Below are 20,480 nucleotides of genomic sequence, written 5' to 3'. Positions count from 1 at the left end.
TAGGATTTCTTAAAAAACTGTTGATTTTGATCAGTAAACCACTGATCCAGGTGGTTAACCATACGAACAGTTTTGACCTTTTATTTTGTCAAAATGGGCCGCCGACTATTCGGTTCGAACAATCGAACCGTTTGACCCGATAACTAGACCCCTGATCGGTTTAGTCTCCGAGTCGGTTTTAAAAACCATGTGCATTGACTCTACTATTCATAAATTTTAGTAGGCCAAAGGGTATTGAATTATTCCTCTAGAACATGGAAAATGATCCACTATCCCAATGCTGCTTACTTGAGATTGGATAAGCTTCATGATTTGTGCCTTTAAAGCCCAAAAGTACACACCCAATTTTAGGCCTTGGACTTTGTACTTTGGAACTTGAAAAGGATAAGCTTCATGGCCTTAGCCGGGTTGGTCCTGTGCTGCGTTGGACTTTGCAGTTGTATGTATGTATGCATGTATGTATACATAATTACGTGAAGACTGGATCTGACATGAACACAAAACCTATCAAAACCAGAATTTTTAGGTTGGGGCTAAAAATGATCACCCATACTCTCAACCCTATTCCCTGCATTGGCCATGGATCTCTCTCTCTCTCATTATTGGGCAACTCTCACAACAAACGCTAATTGAACCCATTTAAAAAAGCTTTAATTGGAGAAATTGAGCTCACCACCAAATGTAGCTTTAGAGTATAACATGCACCTGATGATCCAGTAATTACATACAAAGTGGTGGAGTTGGATCTTAGCTAGTTCAAAGGTACCAAAGAATAATGGCTTCTGTTGGAACTTTACCTACGTTATTTTCAGGTTAACAATAAGAAAAAACATAATAATAATAATAATAATAATAATAATAATAATAATAATAATAAAAAGATTGATAGAGTGAGAGAGATTGTACACTGAATATTCTGATTCAGTATTCATTAATGTATCATAAGTTTTCTCAATGTCTATAGTTACCCAAAAAATTTTGGGAGTATGATTGTTCAGTACACATTAAGAATTTTTAGTCCCACCCTATTGTTGGGGTAGGTGCCAGTTAAGAATTAATGCCAATTCATAAGTGTGTATTAGTCTTTGATGTGGTGTTTTCTAAAATTGGAGTGGAGTGGAATTCAGAATTCTGTAGTTGGCTGGAATATACTTTTTCAAAAAAAATTTTTGTCTTCAGGATAATTCAAAGTAAGGTGGTTTAGGTGGCATTTGCAGGCATTGGTTGCTTCCTTCCAACATCTCTACCACCTTACTCATTGAAGGCCGACTGGCTGGATCTATCTGTATGCACCACAACCCCACTACGATCATCTTCTTTGCTATTTCCTCGTCACCAAGTTTTTCAATCCGCTCTAGTCTCAAACTGCCTTGTCGCTTAAGACGGTCATAAATCCAATGCGGAAAATATATTTCACTGGTGTTGTTCACTCCCAAATCAAAGTTCTTTCGCCCTCCAACCATTTCCAACACCATCACTCCATAGCTAAAGACATCAGACCTTGTAAGAAACACCTCCATTCCCGAAGAAAAACTCTGGTGCAATGTAGCCTGCAGTCCCTCTGGCACAGGCCAACGATACATGGCTTTCTCTCGTTGGACAGAGTTTAGCCAGCCCAAAGTCGGAGATCTTTGGGCAGAAGTCTTTGTCCAGGAGAATGTTATGAGGTTTTATGTCGAAGTGTAGAATCCGCATTGTGCACCCAAGATGCAAATATTCCAGCCCTCGAGCAATTCCGAGTGCAATTTGGTAGAGGTTTTGCCATCCCAGAGGGAATATGGCAGATGGGTTAACGTTTTCAGCATAGATGAACTTTTCAAGAGATCCATTGGGCATGTACTCGTAGACAAGGGCTCTCTTTGAACCTTCAGAGCAAAACCCCAGAAGACTAACGATGTTTAGATGGTTTGTTCTACCGATTGAAGCAACTTCATTGACGAATTGATCTCCATTACTCTTAGAACCAGTCAAGACCTTGACAGCCACGAGACGGCCATCTGTGAGCTTTCCTTTGAACACGGTACCACAGCCTCCCTGCCCTAACTTATCTTTGAAAGATCCCGTCATTTTCTTGATATCTGAATATTTGTATCGTTTTGGAACAAATGCTCCGTAGCTCTCCAGAAATATCTCAATATTTTCTGCATGTTCTATTCTCCTCCGCCAGAAGAAGATGGGAATATTGTTGTAGAATGACAAGAGTTTCTTATAGCGGATGATGCAGTAAAAAAGGGAAGCCATGAGTATCATACCGCCAATAACAAATGCAACTGCAAACAGATTGAGCAAGAGGATTTCAGAATAAAGAGGTATTAAAATGGAGACACGCTTCATGCTTAGAAGTTAGAACAGAAAATTTCTGTCAATGATAATAAGGTAAGTAGGAGATCACCTGGGTAACCAATTGCTACTACTAAATTACGTGAATCTTTGCTCATAATCAGCTCTGCATCATATCAAACAGTAAAATTTAAGAGAGTTGTCATTGATTTTTTATACGAATCGATGGGAATCGATGCGACAAACGACTAAATCGCATTAGATCGTAGCAACAAAATAACTATACCACTTACAATACTCCATTGTGTATTTAAGTTGTAAAAGATTCATTAGACCAAACAGTAGAAATTAGATGAGTTATATAAGCTCTTAGGAAGCTTCTAACTTCTAATAAGTAAATAACCCAAAGTCATACTCATACAGACTCGTGCTTATGCAAGAAAGTGGAAATTTAGTGGGCTTCATGTTCAATGGCTCGAATAGGCCCACGCTGTGGCATGCCCAGACGTGTAAAAACAGGAGGCCTTGCCTTGACGGAAGCTGATTAGCTGAGTGCTTTGACTTGGTGATGTTGGACTGAATCGACCCGTTTCTATAATTTTAATCATTCTTTTGATAGAAATCTCTATTTTGATGAATCGGGGCTCTGGATCAATCACCGTCAGTATTCCACTATTCTGGCTTTTGATGAAAATACAAGGCCCGCGGCCCAACTCGATTGGACAGTTGAGAGTTGAGTCAACCTATGTTTTTGAAAGATAAGACCTACCCCACTTGAGGTCTAGATTCTAGAAACGAGTTTGGATTTTTCTGTGGTGAAAGCACCACCGACGAGAACGACATAAACGTGTTTCCACTTTCCATGGTGACTTTTTTGTTTTCGTTGCAGAATCAGAACCAGTGAGACTCCATTCATGGGCGCTAGGTGTAAAGCGTAGAGTGTAGACTCTACTAATTTGTACTTTTATAGTGCCACTTTGATTCCTGAACTTAAAAATACAATAATTTAGTACCTAAAATTTTAAAATATGATAATCCATTATCTACTCTTAACTAACTATTAATCAGCCATTAAGTGGCATTTAAAAAAGACATAAATGCCTTTCAAATATTATTTAATTTTCTTTATTAACTGATGAGGGCGGATTTGGCCTTTCAATGGTATTGTGACATATGGCACCTCAGAACAACTATATGACACCCATAACCACTTTGGCAACAATTTGCCTTAACCAAGTTGATGGTGTTCCACCTAGCAGCCCAGGCGCGGCCTAACAGCCTGACCCTAGCATGACTTGGCGGCTTGGCCCAGGCACGACCTGGCCCTGGTGTGAGTTGGCAGCCAAGCACAAGCACGACCTAGCAGCCTTGCACAGGCACCGACCTGGCGGCCTAGCCCAGGTGGGGGAGATTTATCCTGCCAAGGCTGATACTGGTGTGCCACCAAGTGTTGGGATGACTTGTCTCGGCCACCAAAGTAAGACCCAAGGTACATGCAGTATGGGATTACTTGAATCCTTGAACCGGACCAGATTTCCAGTATTGCCTAGACTCGATTATGACACTTCACTAGGTGTCAGATCGGATTGTCTTTGATATGTCAATCAGTGAGATCCTTAGCGGGGGTCAAAACCTGGGCATGTTGGGGCAGTCTGAGAATTCATCTGAGCGAGTGATCATAGTGATAGGATCAGCCCCTTTGTCGGACAATGGTAATGATCGGGAATGCAGTCTCTCTGATGGAAACCAAATTGCCGGCAGTTGATTTCAATCGTTGGAATTTTGTTTTGCAAAATTAATATATATATAAATGTATGTGTACGGTTTCAAAAGGTTTGCAAATGGTTTTAATTCCCGGGATCCATGTGAGTAGAGAGTGCGACACTGTTCCTTGCAGCCGAGGGAGAGGTCCTCTCTTGTCGGGTAGTGCTTGATCATTAAGGGCTGAGAGGTTAAGTGTAAAACCATTTACGATAATACCTGATGGGCTAATCTTGCACCCGCCCACAGTTCCTGGGTTTTAATAAGATGGTTTGGCCCAGGGACCACTTAATGTAAGTGTTGGGCCCATAGGTCCATGTGATGGGCTCAAGGGGTCACTGAGCTTTTCAGTGAATTCGGCTGGGCCTTATAATAAAAGCTGGGATGAACCCATGTGGCTGGTGTGTAGATCAATGCTTGGGTCCCACGACATACAAAGAAGTCCAACTGGGTAGCAAATTGGAAACTAGTTAAACACTGAACACTTAATGGGCCAAAAGCCCATTACGAGCTGGGCTGATATGATCACCCATTTATGGGGCGAATCTGAGATAAATGTTAGTAAAAAGGATTGAACTTTTGACCTTATCCACTCTAGGAGACCAAATTCAAATCAGATTTGAATCTGGTAACCTCCTAATAAGATCAGGAGTAAACTAACTTAATCTGCAGATAAGATTAAGATTATTCCAAATATTGATTTGGATTGGGATAACTCCTAATTAGGAGGTTTTCTTAATCAAGAAGAAAGGAGGAGAAAACCAATTCGAAAATATCAGATTTCAAACCAAGGGTTTTGCAGCAAGGAAGAAAGCTTTCTGCATACAGAGATTAGATCTTACAAAACTCCAAAGAGAAGAAAAGCTGTTCAGCCATCTTCGTCCCAGGAGTTCTCCTCCAGCCGCCACCATCCCCTCTTGCAAGATTCGATCTTTGTAGAAGAAAGAAGTCAAGAAATCAGTTCTTGACATCAGTCTTGCAGAAAAGACTGAAAAGGATTCGGTGTTCAGAGTTTCCCGTGGGTTCTTGCGAAGGATCCAGTGTGTAGGACGCACCCTGCTGGTTCCATTCCATCCATAGCTATGTCATCTTTAGAAGGAGCGGATCTTGGTGTCTTCTTTGGGCGTGAACACCAACTTTGGGAGATACTGTTTCTCCGGATCAGGTATAATCCTCCCCATTTCTCTTGGTTCAGATCTGATTCGGTTATGGTTCAAGTAGAATCCTTGAATATTGTATTCTAAATTTATGGAATATGATTCCCAGTTGGGAGAAGGTAGGAAAATTTTGAAATTCGCCCACCCATTCCGCACCCTTCATGGCGTCCATAAGATGGATCCTACCATTCTTTCACGACTTGGTGTCCTGGCACAGGCACCGACCTGGCGGCCTGGCCCAAGCGCGACCTGGCAGCCTGGCACAGGCGCAACCTGGCAACTTGCAAGACATGCTCGCCGACGAATTCGACATGATATCCAAACACTCCCACGATCGTTGGAAGTTGACCCACGTGCCGAACGATCCGGAGGGTGGTCAACGTGCATTGCGGTTACCTCCAGGAATCTCGAACCACTTAGATGACCTTGCAGAAATCTCGGATATGGTGTGTGAAGCCCACGCCAAACAATGCCTATATAAAGGCACCAACCCCAATGACATGGGGGGGGGGGGGCAAGCAAGAAAGTAAGCAAGTTCTATCTCTCAGACTTTGTGATTTTAGTTCGCAGTCTACTATGAGAGTACTAACTTAAGCATCGGAGCGACCTTGCCGGGTTAGCCACCCCGGGTTCTCTAACATTTAGTTCCTTGCAGGTCTCTAAAGAACAACAAAGCTCATCAATTCAGCTCGCCACCAGGCACTCGACACCTGGTAGGCCCGACACCTCACAGGCAGCTCAACACCTGGTCAGCCCAGAACCTCACAGGCGGCTCGGAACCTGGTTATCCCAGCACCTCATAGGTAGCTCAGCACCTCATGGGCAACTCGCCACCTGGTTAGCTCGACACCTCATAGGTAGCTCGGCATTATAGTCAACTCGCCACCTAGCCTGCCCAGCTTGACTTAGCTCGGCATCCAAAGTTCTCTACTTCGACCAGAGTCATCGGCCACTTGGAAGTAGACCAAATGACGATGTACTTAACCAAAAGATTGATACATGACAAAAAATCGATTCATCATTTGGTGCTGTCTATGGGAAACACTACAAAAAGCTAAATTGAACTTTAAAATGAAATAATTTAGTACCTAAATTTTTAAAATGTGATAATTCAATATCTACTGTTAACTAGCTGTTAATCAACCATTAAGTGGCATTTGAAAAAGACGCAAATGCATTTCAAATATTATTTAATTTTCTTTATTAACCATCTAAACTTTGACAAAAAATTAACAACTCCAAATCCTTGCCTTTTCCATTCAAGAAAGTTGGGATCACGTTTGATTAGGCATTTTGGTGACCTCAACTTTCTTGAATAGAAGAGTTAAGGATTTGAGATTGTTAATTTTTTGCCAATGTTTAAATAATTGATAAAGAAAATTAGATGACACTCAAAGGTATTTGTGTTTTTTTCAAATGCCACTTAACCGTTGGTTAATAACTAGTTAATAATATATAATGGATTGTTATGTTTTGAAAGTTGGAGCACTGAATTGTCTCATTTTAAAAAGACCAAATAAAACTAGGCCCAAATTACATAACCCAAAATTTTCAAAGTTTGGTTTTTTGGAAATCTCATAACGTGTTTTTTATTATTAAAAAAAAATTGGAAATCTGTAACCCCTGAAACATGCATTGCGAACCGTATCGTTTTCAAAATATAGGATACCATTGAACCATGCAAATTTCCTATAATCTTTTCCTACCCATTATCTACCCGCCGTGAATTGGAGCCACACATCTCTTACGGAAAAATGAGTAGAAATCAAAATTCAAAGAGAAAGACGTACGTACCCGTTTTACAGACGGAATCCCGTCCATCCGACGAGCAAAGGCAAGCAATCTCATCGTAGGCGCAGTTTTCACCGGATTCCTTGTTGCAGTCGCTACATACTTTACTAGGGCTCCAGCTTAATCGAAGCCCGCTTCGTAAGACCCTCCCGAAGTTGCTGATGATGAAGGGAAACCGATCAACCGCCGTGTCAACGGAGACCTTGATCTCCACGGCCGACTCGCACTTGCCGTTCCAGTCGAACAGGGAAAATCTGGTGGCAGCGTCGCCGTCTTTAACAAACACGAAAGAGCGATTTGCCTCACGGTTGTTGCTCTTCGGACAACGGAGAGGCTTGGCGGAAGCAGGGTACGAGGAGCAGTTGAAGTATAAGATGAGGTCCTTGTTATCGGAGCTGATGAAGGGCGAACCTTCTAGGGAGAGACTGGTGCGTGGTATTGGGCAGCTCTGCTCCGGCCCCGATACCGCCGCGGCGTTGACGACGGTGAGGGTGTTTTGAGAGTAATTCACGCTTTCCACGTAGTAATCTGCGTTGGAGAGGCTAAGGACAGGCTTGATGTTCTTGTTGCAGGAGACACCGAAGCCGGGGAGTTGGCAGTAACCGACGGTTTCACCGTCTAGTGGCCAGAAGGGGTACCTCATCATGACGCTGTTGTTACCACAGGGGAACGAAGGGCAAATGGTGAAGTTGGACGAACTTACAGGGTTGACAGAAAAGCAGCAGGAGATGTGGATGATGGAGCTGGTGAGGAGACAACGGAGAAGACGACTACGGTAGCGGAAGTCAATTCGTGAGACTGCCATGGAAGGAATGATGGGAGGTGAGAGTTTCTGGCTTATTTTAAATTTCGTTCTTCTCCAACTCCAGTGAGCCTGATGGTTGTTGGGTAGACCGGGGATCGAGTTCTGCCTTCACCCGGGTTGCGGTCGAGCCGTCAAAACAAGGGTCATTTACTAACGTGATTGGCCGAAATTAGGAATGCCAACAGACCAATTTTGAGTTGGATCCAGTTCAAATGAAAATCAATTTGGATGGATGGGACGGAAGACCAATAAGACACTAAATTGGACCACTCTAGACTTACTGCTCTAAAGTATTTATTGGATTAGATTGAACCTGGTCCATGTATATTATATTTGTATTGGATTAGGTTGGATTGAACCAATATCTGGTTCAATAAGAATACAGGTGTCAGCAGTCTAGGTTTGGATTGGAATCAATTTAAATTAAAACTAATTTAAGCAGATTGAATAGCCTAAACACTAAATTGGACTGATCCAAAATGATCCAAAGTATTCATTGGATTGGACTAAGCCTGATTCATTTAATATGGATTCATATAGGACCCGATTGGATTGGACCAAATCTGGTCCAATTGACACCCCTAGTTGAAATAAGGATTTACTAGGCAGCCAAGGGAATGAAATGTAATAATTGAACTCTTGATTATTAGATTATTATTTAACAAGCAAACAACAACCCACTGGAAAGAAACAAAGACCTTTATCCTTATCTGCATTAATTAAGCACTATGAAAAACAATGTAAACAACTATTCTTTTAATCGTTGGTCAATCTTCATTCAAACAAATGAAACAATGGATGAGGAAGTTAAGAAGTCACTGCTTTTTTTCCTTAAATTAAAACAAAATAATAATAATAATAATAATAATAATAATAATAATAATAATAATAATAATAATAATATAAAGAAAAGCCAATTCAATAGACGAGGTCAGTCATGGACTAGATGGCACAAATACGATATAATGGATAATTTATTTGCCTATTGTCTATTTTGAAACTTGTAGTCATCACTTTCGTGAACTCGTGGAGGTTGACTCGTTGAATTTGAATAATAATAATAATAATAATAATAATATAGACAAAGTAAACATTATTGTAGAATCTAAGGTGTTCTTCCTCATTGTAATATATAATTTAGAAAAACAGGACCCATGGTCACTATTTTCTCCATTAAAAATAGTGGAAATTAAAACCACAAATCACCTCGGTGAAGAGAAGAGGAAACGACCAAAATGGAGAACCGATCGTTGCTAGGCGTTAGTGTTGCAGTTTTCCTAGGGGTGCCTATACTTCACTTAACCGAATTATGGGCTTTTTTTTAACCAAATTGATACTATTGGTTTTTGAAAACCAGTAACCGAAATCGAAGTGATGCTAATCGGTTAATCAATTGATTAGTTTGGTTTGTTGGATTTTTAATTTTTATAATATATATTATAAAAATATATATAATAAAAAAATTATAAATATATATAAAATATTATATTTTAAATAATAAATAATATATCAGATATTATAAATATATATTTATATATAATTCATATAGAAAACCGATACCACCGGTTTTCTATATTAGTTAATTGAAATCGAACCGATACCTTCGATTTTTTTAAAACACTGAACCAAAACCGAACCAGCTGGTTTGGTTAACCAATTTTTTAGTTCGGTTTTGATCGCTTTTCGGTCAGTTTGGTTTTTCATTTTTTTTGTTTTTTTTTGCTCACCCCTAGTTTTTCTCCTCCACCAAGTGCCATAGACATGGTTTTCAAAACCGGACCAGACCGGACGGTCGGACTGGAAAAACCGGGAATCGATCACTTGACCGGTTCCGTTTTCCCCAAAAATCAAATTTCCCCCCAAAACCGTTGATTTTGTTCAACGAACCGCAGAACTGGGTGGTTAACCGTTCGAATGGTTTTGACCGTTTTCAATTTTTTTAAATTTCTTTATTTATTATTTATTTTTTTGTTAGAACGGGCCGAGCGTTCGGTCAAATGGTCAGACCGTTCGACCCGGTAACTAGACCCCTGACCGGTTCGATCACTGGGTCGGATTTAAAAATCTTGGTCACAAGCACATTTCTTTTGGTTAGGGTTGTGATGTGGCGTAATTCGGCTGCTCCCTGCTAGAGACGATCTGGCTGCCAGCAATGACGATAACTAAGGTTCCTGCAAGAAATGAATAAGAGATCTTGGGGTGGCTTACCTGACGGGAACACTCCGATGGCTAAGTCAGCACTTAGTAATAAAGAGCTTGAAGATGATATCAAAGAGTTAGAGAGCTAGAGAGCAAAGATTACACACATACCTTTACCCCTTGGGAGTGAGGTCTTTATATACCGGAGTCCTCGCGGGTTTGGTGGAGTGGTTCCTGGATCCTTGTTGTGATGGGATCTGTTTTCGTGTTAGGTGGGGATAACGCCACCAACCGGTAAGGTCACCCACTTCCGTCTGAATCAGGGAGTAAGTGAGATAATATAGCATTTACAAGTCATAATCCTGTAAAATGCGGGGTACGGTGGTGAGCTCCTCGAGGTTGTCACGCGGAGGTCAGCCTGACTAGGTAGCGAGCTGCCTGTGAAGTGTCAGGCTACTTGGTGGCGCGTTGCTTGAGCTCGTGTTCTTCATACCCAACCTGCTCTGAATGCCGAAGTGCCTTAGTACTAATGATCTTGCACCGAGGTAGGCTTGTCCCGAGGTGAACTCTTTTCAGGGTGGACCCAGCTGTCCGAGCTTGATCTGTAGTGGACTTGGTACCGTTATCCTAGTCGCGAACTGGTACTAAGGTGATCTTAGCTCAGAGTAACTCTAGTTCGGGGCAATAGGGTACCCGAGGTTGCTTTGTAGCGAACTGATCATTCTGATCTGTCATTTGTGTCTAGTCACGTCCACGCGCCGATCTGATCATACTGAGTTGTCACTTATGCCGAGTAACGTCCACGTGTCTCCCCGAGCTAGGGGTCTTAACCTGGTGTAGGGAGTTCACGATGTGACAAGTGGATTTGGCTCGAAGTACAGGCTGCCCTGTCAGACAGGTCATCGGTCAGACCAGTTCGGTTGCTCGGCTCAACCAAGAATAACCCAGGTCGCGTGCGGTTTACGCACGGACGTCATGTGATCTACAAATTCCGCAGAGCCAAAAAAATGCTCTAAACCAAGAATAACCGGTCGTGCAACCGGTTTTCTTAAGAGTCGTTAGATTGCTCTAATCTTGACCGTTGATTCTTCGGTATAGTGGCTATAAATAGGGGGATTTGAGGCTCATTTTCTTTTCCACAAGCTTACTAGCCTTCGATCTGAGGTTGCGCTTAGTTTCTTTAGCTTGGGTTTCCTAGTTCGCCGCTTTCGTCTAGTTTGGTTCGTCCTTCCTTGGTGAGTCTTCCTTAGCTTCTTCTTTTCTGTTTAGTTTGGTTCCTTAGCTTTTCTTTTTTAGTTCAGTTTGTCAATGTCTTCCTTTAGTTTTGATAGTCTTTTAGATGAGGCCTAGGAGGGTACCTCGGCCCAGGTCGATAGCCGAGACGAGGCTACTTCGGGTCCAGGGGTAGTCCATGGCCTTCCTGAGGTGCAGTCACCCTGGGAGGCGCGAGAGGCCTCAGGTAACCCGGCATCCACTTCTCATCCAGGTTGGGTGCCGGATCACTTCGGCCCTTCAACAATGACTTTGGACAGGCTTCGGGCCTTAGTACACTAGTACAACCTCCTGGGCGAGCTCTCTTATAGTCTCCCCATAGGTAACTTCCCTTGGGAACACGATCACAATGAGATCGTGATTTTTGAAGAGTAGCTCGTGGCTGGTCTTCATTCGTTTGCCTTTGCATCCCTTGATTATAGAGGTCCTGAAGTTTTTTAACATCACCATAGACCAATTACACCCGAACTCCATCCGCAATGTAGTAGGGACCATTTCTCTTTTTTACGAGTACTGTTTGCCCCTCGACCTCGATATTTTTTCTTCTATCTTATCTATCAAGAAGAACTCTTCTTGTGTCCTTCTCGAGCATAGGCGGACCTACTATCTGTCTCCTCGCTCAGGGCTATAAGCTTTTTCACGAATTGCCCAATAGGATCCCAGCCTAGAAACGGAGTTACTTCGTGGTCCATAATCCCGTGGGGTGGCCTTTTCCTACCCATTGGAGAGCTTCCATTCAAGATTCCGGTGTTAGGCTGGACCTGAAGTCAAGGGAGATGCTCCAGTCTTGGGTGGAGATCGGCTTCCACTTTACGGACTACATTTCCAAAGATAAGCTCGTGCAGGCCGGCTTGAGCCCTGGTAGGTCATCCTTGGTTTAGAGTGGTACTTCACTTTAGGCGCTTTATTCTTGGCAATGTTGCTAACGTCGTGTTCTTGTTGCAGCTCCATGCAGACAAACTCCTTGGGTGGATGAAGGGAAAGAAGAAGCGAGCTTCTAAAAGAGCTCGCACTGAGTCTCCGTAGCCCGCCATCCCCGAGCCTGAACAGCCCGCGCAGCCCTCTACAGTGCCTCCGGTAATCGATTTGAAGGAATCGGGGAGGACCCCACCTCGATCTCCTGAGGCATCTTCGGAGCCCACTCCTACTATAGCAGCTTCTTCGGGCAGTGAGGAAGCAGGTCGGAGTATCCTGACTCCAAAAAACAGCCTCTTCAAAAGTAAGGACGTGGTGTACGCAGAGGAGGTCAAGAGCTGCGCTGAATTACCAACTGCTCAGCTCGGGGCTCGAACAGCTATGCACTGCATGGTGGTAAGCCTTTCTTTTATTTCTTCAATTTTGTACTTGTGATTTTGTTGGTATTAACTTGTACTCTTTTGTCAGGTGAATACCGCCGTGCACGCCCTAATGTATCAGTCCGAGCAGAATTTGAAGCGAGCTCTAGCAGCTAAGAGTTCATCTCACGAGGCTCATACTAAGCTAATCTTGGCTCGTAGCAAGATCCATATGCTAGAGAGCAGGGAACGGGCTCAGAAAGAGCTTCTTATGATGCTGATGTCAGAGAAGGAGGGGCTACAGCGCAAGGTGGAGAACCTCGGGGCCCTTGTCAAGGAGTGGACTGAGATCCTCCTCAAGGCCATGGAGGAGGCCAAAGTCAAGGCCGTTGAGGAGTTCAAGAGCTCGGAGGAGTTTGAAAGCGAGCTGATTGAGGCCGGGTCAGAGGACTACCACAAAGGCTTTAAGCTTAGTAGGTGGCTGACCAAGCGTGAGTTCCCGTAGTTCGACTTAAGTGCCATCACCACCTCGTGGATTACAAAGGAGATGGCCCTTGAAGCGCAAGGAGACCCGAACTCTGAAGCTGAGAGTGTTGACAAGCTGCTTGACATCGAAGGGGCCGGTGCTACTAATAATGTTGGTCCTTCCGTCGAGGCTTTGGGCAAGGGTGATGGGCACCTAGAGGAGTAATTTTTTGAGTTGTGCTTTGAGCCTGTGAGTTCAATGTCTTTTTCTTTCTTTTTTCTCCCCCTTGTTGTAACGAGCTTCTTTTATCAATGAAATACACTTTTTTTGAAAAATGCTGTGCAATTTATTTTTCTAACTGAAATGACAAATGTATGGGTTACCCCGAACTTCGAGCTATCGAGCTTGGTAACGAGTAAGGGTAACCGAAGCGAAATTTCTTCCAAGTATTTGTCACCCCAAGTTGTCTATATGGGTTACCCCGAACTGTCGAGCTACCGAGCTTGGTAACAAGTAAGGGTAACCGAAGTGGAATTTTTTCCAAGTGGTTGTTGCCTCGAGCTGCCTATATGAGCTATTAGTAGGGGTGACTCTGGTGAGCAACATCGTAGGGTATGTACCCGATCTGTTCATGCACGGGCTACTTATTTATATGTTGGTTCCCTGACGGACCCGAACTGTGATTGTTGCCGAGGTGGTATAGACACCGTAGGGTTTATACCCGAGCTGTCTATGCCTTAGATGCCCGTGCCAAGGAGGCGACTGGGGCTAGGCGCCCATGCCAAAGAGGCGACTGGGACTTAGGTGCCCATGCCGAAGAGGCGACAGGGACTTAGCTCGCCCATGCCGATGAGGCAAATGGGACTTAGGTGCCCATGCCGAAGAGGTGACTGGGACTTAGCTCGCCTATGCCGAAGAGAAGACTGGGACTTAGGTGTCCATGCCGAAGAGGCGGCTGAGACTTAACTCGCCCATGCCGAAGAGGCGACTGGGACTTAGGTGCCCATGCCGAAGAGGCGACTGGGACTTAGCTCACCCATACCGAAGAAGCGACTAGAACTTAGGTGGTGTCGAGGTCACTTGTTAGCTTGACTTTTTAGTCCTTGGACTTCTAGAAGTGATTCGCAGTCTGTTCAGTTCGGCAATCACTGGTAGTATCGCCTTAGATTGCTGATGTTCCATGCCCTAGGTACTTGCTTTCCTTCTAAGGTTTCAAGCTCATACGTACCTTCCCCAAGTACCCGCTTTACTCAGTAGGGACATTCCCAGTTTGGTCCGAGCTTACCTACACTAGGCTCAGGTACCATAACTTTCCAAAGGACCAGGTCCCCGACACGGAAGTGTCGCTTCCTGACCCGGGCGTCATAGTATCGAGCCACTCTTTGTTGGTAGGCTACAGTCCAGATATATGCGAGGTCTCGTAATTCTTTCACCAGGTCGCGAACTGCTTACCGTTGTCAGAGATGAGCACTCATGGCAGTCCGAAGCGGCGTACTATGCTCTTCCAAAAGAAGTTTTGTACAGTACAAACTATGATTGTTGCTAGGGGTTCTGCCTCTACCCACTTTGTAAAGTAATCCACTGCTACCACCAGGAATTTCCTCTGTCCTGTCACTAGTGGGAATGGTTCAAGAATGTCGATTCCCCAATGTGCGAAGGGCCATGGGCTGGTGAGGTACTTCAGGTCGGTAGCAGGTTGGTGATGGATGTTGGCGTGCCTCTGGCATTTATCGCATTTCTTGACAAGCTCGAGTGCGTCTGCCTTCATCGTGGGCCAGTAGTATCCTTGTCGTAGTGCTTTCGAGGCGAGAGCCCTGCCCCCCAAGTGTCCGCCACACAGGCCTTCATGAGTGTCATGGAGAACGAGCTCAGCCTCTGAAGGTCACAAGTAGTGCAAGTAGGAGAGTGTGTAGGATCTCCGGTACAGCCATCCATCTATCATGACGTACTTGGCTGCCTGTTGCTCTACCCTTCTGGCCGCGTTGCGATCTACATGTCGGGTTCCGTGAAGCAGGTAGCTCGCGAGTGGGTCAATCCAACTCGACTCTGTTTGTGCAACAGGAGCGACCTCTTCTGCCCCCCCCCCCCCCCCCGAGAATGCTGGGTCAAGGTAGGTTCTCTATGTACACGGTCCTCATGGTATTGCTGCTCATGTTGGCTAACCGGGATAGGGCATCGGCCTTAGCGTTCTCGGACCTTGGAATCTGGTTGATGAAGTACGATTAGAAGCTACATAGGACTTCCCTGACCTTGGCTAAAAATAGCGTTGGCTCCGCTTCCTTGTTGATTGGATGAGCCATCTACATGGAGGATCCAGGGCTCCTCATCCCAAGTTGGCCTTGCCCTAACCGGGGCCAGTTCTGTACTGGTCGAGGCTTCCTCTTTCAGTTCGAGCTCAATCAGTTCGGGGGCTGTGGTGCTGAAGGTGCATTCTGCCATGAAGTCGGCAAGGCTTGGTCCTTAACCGCCGTCCGAGGCTTGTATCGGAGGTCATACTCGTTGAGTTCAATGGCACACTTCGTCAGTCTACCGGATACCTCAGGCTTGAGTAAGACTTGCCTGAGAGGTTTGTTGGTGAGAATGACGACTGTGTGGGCTTGAAAGTACAGACGAAACTTTTGAGCTGCTATGACCAGCGCGTACGCCAACTTCTCGATCTCTGGGTACCTGGTTTCGGCATCCTACAAAACTTTAATTACATAGTAGATAGGTCGTTGGACCCAATCTACATTCTTTATTAGTACCGAGCTGACCACCTCATCGCTCGCAAAGAGGTACAACTTTAAAACATCACCCTCCTTGGGTCGGGTCAGAACCGAGATACTAACTAGGTATTTCTTCAGCTCATCGAAGGTGAGCTGGCATTCTTTAGTCCATTCAAAGTCTTTACTTTTCTTAATTGCCTTGAAAAAAGGCAGGCAGCGATCTACTGACTTGGACATGAAGCGGCTTAGAGCAGCCATACGGCCATTCAGCCTTTGAACCTCTTTCAACTTGCAAGGTGGCTTCATATCCAGGATAGCCTTTATCTTTTCGGGGTTTGTTTCGATGCCACGGCGGTTAACTATGTAACCCAGGAATTTACCCGAGGTGTCACCAAAGACACATTTGTTAGGGTTCAATTTCATACTATACTTGCACAAAATTTTAAAAACACATTGCAAGTCACTTATTAAACAGTTCGAAAATTGGGTTTTGACGACCATGTCGTCTACATAGCATTCAACCTTATTGCCGATCAATAGCTCAAACAATTTGTTGACAAGTCTTTGGAAGGTCGTCTCAGCATTTTTTAGCCCGAAGGGCATGACCTTGTAACAATACAATCCTAGTTCGGTTATGAATGTTGTTTTTTCCTCGTCAGCGGGGTCCATCTTGATCTGGTTTAGCCCGAGTATGTGTCCAGAAAACTCAGCAACTCATGCCCTGAGGCCGCATCCACTAGACGGTCGATCTTAGGGAGTGGGAAACAATCCTTTGGGCAAGCTCGATTCAGGTTGGTATAATCGACGCACATGCGCCATTTACTGTTGGCCATTTTTACCAGAACGGGGTTAGCCACCCAGCTCGAGTAATGGACCTCCCTGATTAAATCGGCTGCGAGGAGTTTCTTGACCTCCTCATCGACTATCCTCCAACGTTCTGGGGTGAGGTTGCATTTCTTCTGTCTAACTGGTCTGACTACAGGATCAGTGTTTAGCTTATGAGTTATTATTTTTGCATCTATACCAGGAATTTCTGCCGCAGACCATGCGAATATATCTAAATTTTTAAGTAAAAACCTTACCAGCTGAGAACGGAGAGGCTCCTCGATCGCTGCTCCGATCTGGAGAGTCCTGGCTGGATCTTCTGTTGAGGTCGGGATGTGGACCGTCCCCTCGGTTGGCATAGCTCGCTCCTCGAAATACTCCATAGGTCGCTCTAGCTCGAGGTTGTCTGCCAGTTTGGCTTTCCCTTTGAGGGTGGCAACATAGCACTTGTGGGACTTGAGCTGGTCACCTCGCACTATCCCAACTCCGAAGGTCTGTGGGGAACTTCATAGCCAAGTAGTAGGTGGACACCACTGCACGAAGCGCGTGGGCGATAGACCGACCTATAATGGCATTGTACGGGGAGGGAGTCGCGACCCCAATAAGGTGTGCTCGAACCTCGCGATGCTAGGCCAGGTGCTGATCTCCATAGGTACTGAGATTCGCCTTAGGGGCCTGACTTCTTCTCTGCTAAAGCCTACCAGTGGAGTGCTTGTTGGCTTGAGGTCACCTTCCTGGAGTTAGAGGTTGCCGAACGCGTCTTTGAACAGGATGTCTGCTGAACTACCGGAGTCGACTAGGATACGCTTCACCTCGAAGTTGTTGACCCTCATTTTTATAACCAGTGCATCGTCATGGGGGTACTGGACCCCATGTGCATCATCTTCCGTGAAGCATATCGGCTCTTCGGGCCTAGGTCACTTCGGCGGATTCTGCTCTTCGTGTTCCAGTTCACGAACTGAGGACTTCCCTGTTGTCGAGGTGCAGCCCATGACTATGGATTAGTGATCGTGTTGATCATCCCGCGGATTGGTCTCTCCTCGAGCAACTGTCTTTGCGGTTGCTCATTGTGCCGGCTGTTGGGCTTGGGAGCATCTCTCCTTTTCTCCCCCTGCCAGTCTACCTGGTTCTTATTATCTCTTTGTACAAAATTTTTTAAGTATCTGCAGCGGCTGTGGGTGATACCCTTCTTTGCTGTCGCGAGTCTTACGGCGGGATCTAAGTCTGAGATTAGTAAACAAGTGTCGTTGAAGCGTTTGATGTAACTTCGAATCGACTCTCCTTCCCTCTAGACTATGTTAAGGAGGCTTTCTTGTGACCTCGAGCACTTCTTGTTGGTGATGAACTGCAAGGTGAACAACTGCATGAGTTGCGCCCAACTTTTAATTGTCCCAGAAGCGAGGTTTTTGTACCACGTGCGAGCTACCCCTTTGAAGGTTGTGGAGAAGGCAACGTACACGCAAGTTTCATCAGCCCAGCAAGGTACATCTGGGACTGGAAAGAGTCTACGTGATCATTGGGGTCGAAAGACCCGTCATACTTATCCAGGGGGGGACGATAAAATCCTTTGGCATCGAAGTGGCAAGGACCGGTATAATTAAACTGCACATGCAAGCTATTACAAACTGCTTTTTTTTTCCTTAAATTAAAATAAATAATAATAATAATAATAATAATAATAATAATAATAATAATAATAATAATATAATAATAATGATGATGATGATGATAATGCAACAAACGAGGTCAGTCATGGATTAGATGGCACAAATACGATATAATGGATGATTTATTTGCCTATTATCTATTTTGAAACTTGTAGTCATTACTTTCGTGAACTCGTGGAGGTTGACTCGTTGAGTTTGAATAATAATAATAATAATAATAATAATAATAATAATATGGACAAAGTAAACATTATTCTATATTCTAAGGTGTTCTTCCTCATTGTAATATATAATTTAGAAAAACAGGACACATGGTTATTAGTTAATATGTTCTCACTATTTTCTCCATTAAAAATAGTGGAAAATCATTATTTTTGGTCACCTGTTTTTATTTTTAGGAGTTGGTCTTCTGGTCTTGGGTATTTTATCGATTATCATCAATAGAGAAGTAAAATAGATTAAAAAAAAAGTGGTTTTCACAGACAATTTTCAAAATTTGATACAGAGATTAAAGCCACAAAATAGAGAACCGATCGTTGCTAGGCGTTAGTGTTGCAGTTTTACTAGGGGTGCTCATAATTCAGTTAATCGAATCATGGTTTTGTTTTTTTTAACGGAATTGATACTAACGGTTTTTGGAAAACCAGTAACCGAAATCGAATTGATGCTAATCGATTAATCAAAATATATATTATAAATATATATATAACAAAAAAATATAAATATATATAAAATATTATATTTTAAATAATAAATAATATATCATATATTATAAAATATACATTTATATATATAGTGCATATTTATTAATTTATAATATACAAAAAATAAATATAATATACCTAAATATATATATATATATATATATATACAATATATAGAAATATATGTATACCAATCGGTTCGGTTAACCGCCGGTTTTCTATATTAGTTAATTGAAACCGAACCGGTACTTTTGATTTTTTTAAAACACTGAACCAAAACTGAACCATCCGGTTTGGTTAACCAATTTTTCAGTTCGGTTTTGATCGCTTTTCGGTCAGTTTGGCTTTTTAGTTTTTTTTTTTTTTGCTCACCCCTAGTTTTTCCCCTCCACCAAGTGTCACAGACATGGTTTTCAAAACCGGACCAGACCGGATGGTCGGACTGGAAAAACCGGGAATCAGTGACCTGACTGGTTCCATTTTCCCCAAAAATCGAATTTTGCCCCAAAACTGTTGATTTTGGTCAACGAACCACTGAACTGGGTGGTTAACCGTTCGAATGGTTTTTACCATTTTTAATTTTTTGAAATTTATTTTTTTTTTTTTTTGTAAGAACGGGCCAAGCGTTCGATCAAACGGTCAGACCGTTCGACCCGGTAACCAGACCCCTGACCAGTTCTGATGCAGCGCAATCCAGGCACTCCTAGCAGGCAATCGACTAGCTCCTAGATGGCAACGATTGGTACCTATGAAGAAGACGATGAAGGATTCCCGGGGGACATGCCCGGTGGGAATACTTCGATGCTTAAGCTAGAACAGTTGAGAGAGCGGTAAGGAATGCAAAGAGAACTAAGAGTGCAGGTAGCGCTAGATCAATGAAAGTTCGAGATTAACTCAAGATACTTTTTCCCCTTCGATCATGGGGCTCTTAAATATGGTTGATATTGTTAAATCGGGCGTAACCGCCACCGGACCTCTGTCACAGCCGTTATTTGCCAGGGCTGCACAGGTAACCGTTGTAGAGTACTACCCAATCGAATGAGTGACACATCTCGGAAAAGACAGACACGCCACCACCAGTTGAGAGACGTGGGTGCAGTCTGCCGGGCTGGCAGTGACTGCGCCGTCAGTCAGGAGACGTGAAGCAGTCTGGCGGGTACGGTCTTGTCAGATAGAAGCTTCCTGAAAACGTCGTGTCGCTTAGTAGCAAGCTGCCTTGTAGCGAGCTATCCCATTATGAGCTGCCTTGTAGCGAGCTCCTAGAAGTACTTCAAGGTGATTCCACCTGGGTTGCCTTTGGGGCAATTCTCTTGCCTACGTATTGGAGCGAGCTGGTTATCCTAGCTCACGCTGCAGTGAGCTCATCCTGTGGCAAGCTGTCCTGCGAGCTCGTTACTTAGTCGCAGTCAGGCTGTTATGCTGAGCTATCGCTTGTGTTGAATCACGTCTGTGTATCACCTTCTCAAGAGGTCGAGTCAAATCACCCTCCATCAATTGCCCCCCACTCCTCGAGCTAAGGATTCTACTATAGCGTGAGGAGTTCATGGAGTGTGATGGGTGGATTTGACCCGAAATTCAAACTTGATTGTCTGATTGCATTAAATACACGCGTGGAAGTCAGGGGATTTCTGGAC

At 43.9% G+C, this 20,480-nt stretch overlaps 1 pseudogene across 1 annotated transcript; it reads right to left on the bottom strand.

The window, feature by feature from the left end:
- Nucleotides 1-903: 903 nt before the first annotated feature.
- Nucleotides 904-8,142, bottom strand: LOC148861276 (LEAF RUST 10 DISEASE-RESISTANCE LOCUS RECEPTOR-LIKE PROTEIN KINASE-like 2.5; annotated as a pseudogene). The gene is made up of 3 exons (XR_016112595.1): nucleotides 6,993-8,142; nucleotides 2,393-2,446; nucleotides 904-2,270 (listed from the first exon to the last, which is right to left on the bottom strand). The product of XR_016112595.1 is annotated as an LEAF RUST 10 DISEASE-RESISTANCE LOCUS RECEPTOR-LIKE PROTEIN KINASE-like 2.5 (transcript).
- Nucleotides 8,143-20,480: the final 12,338 nt, after the last annotated feature.

This window comes from Nelumbo lutea, chromosome 4 (assembly GCF_056320005.1).
Source record: "Nelumbo lutea isolate HS-2025 chromosome 4, American lotus-T2T, whole genome shotgun sequence".
In the NCBI taxonomy this organism is placed as follows: domain Eukaryota; kingdom Viridiplantae; phylum Streptophyta; class Magnoliopsida; order Proteales; family Nelumbonaceae; genus Nelumbo; species Nelumbo lutea.
This window is presented reverse-complemented; position numbering and strand designations above follow the sequence as displayed.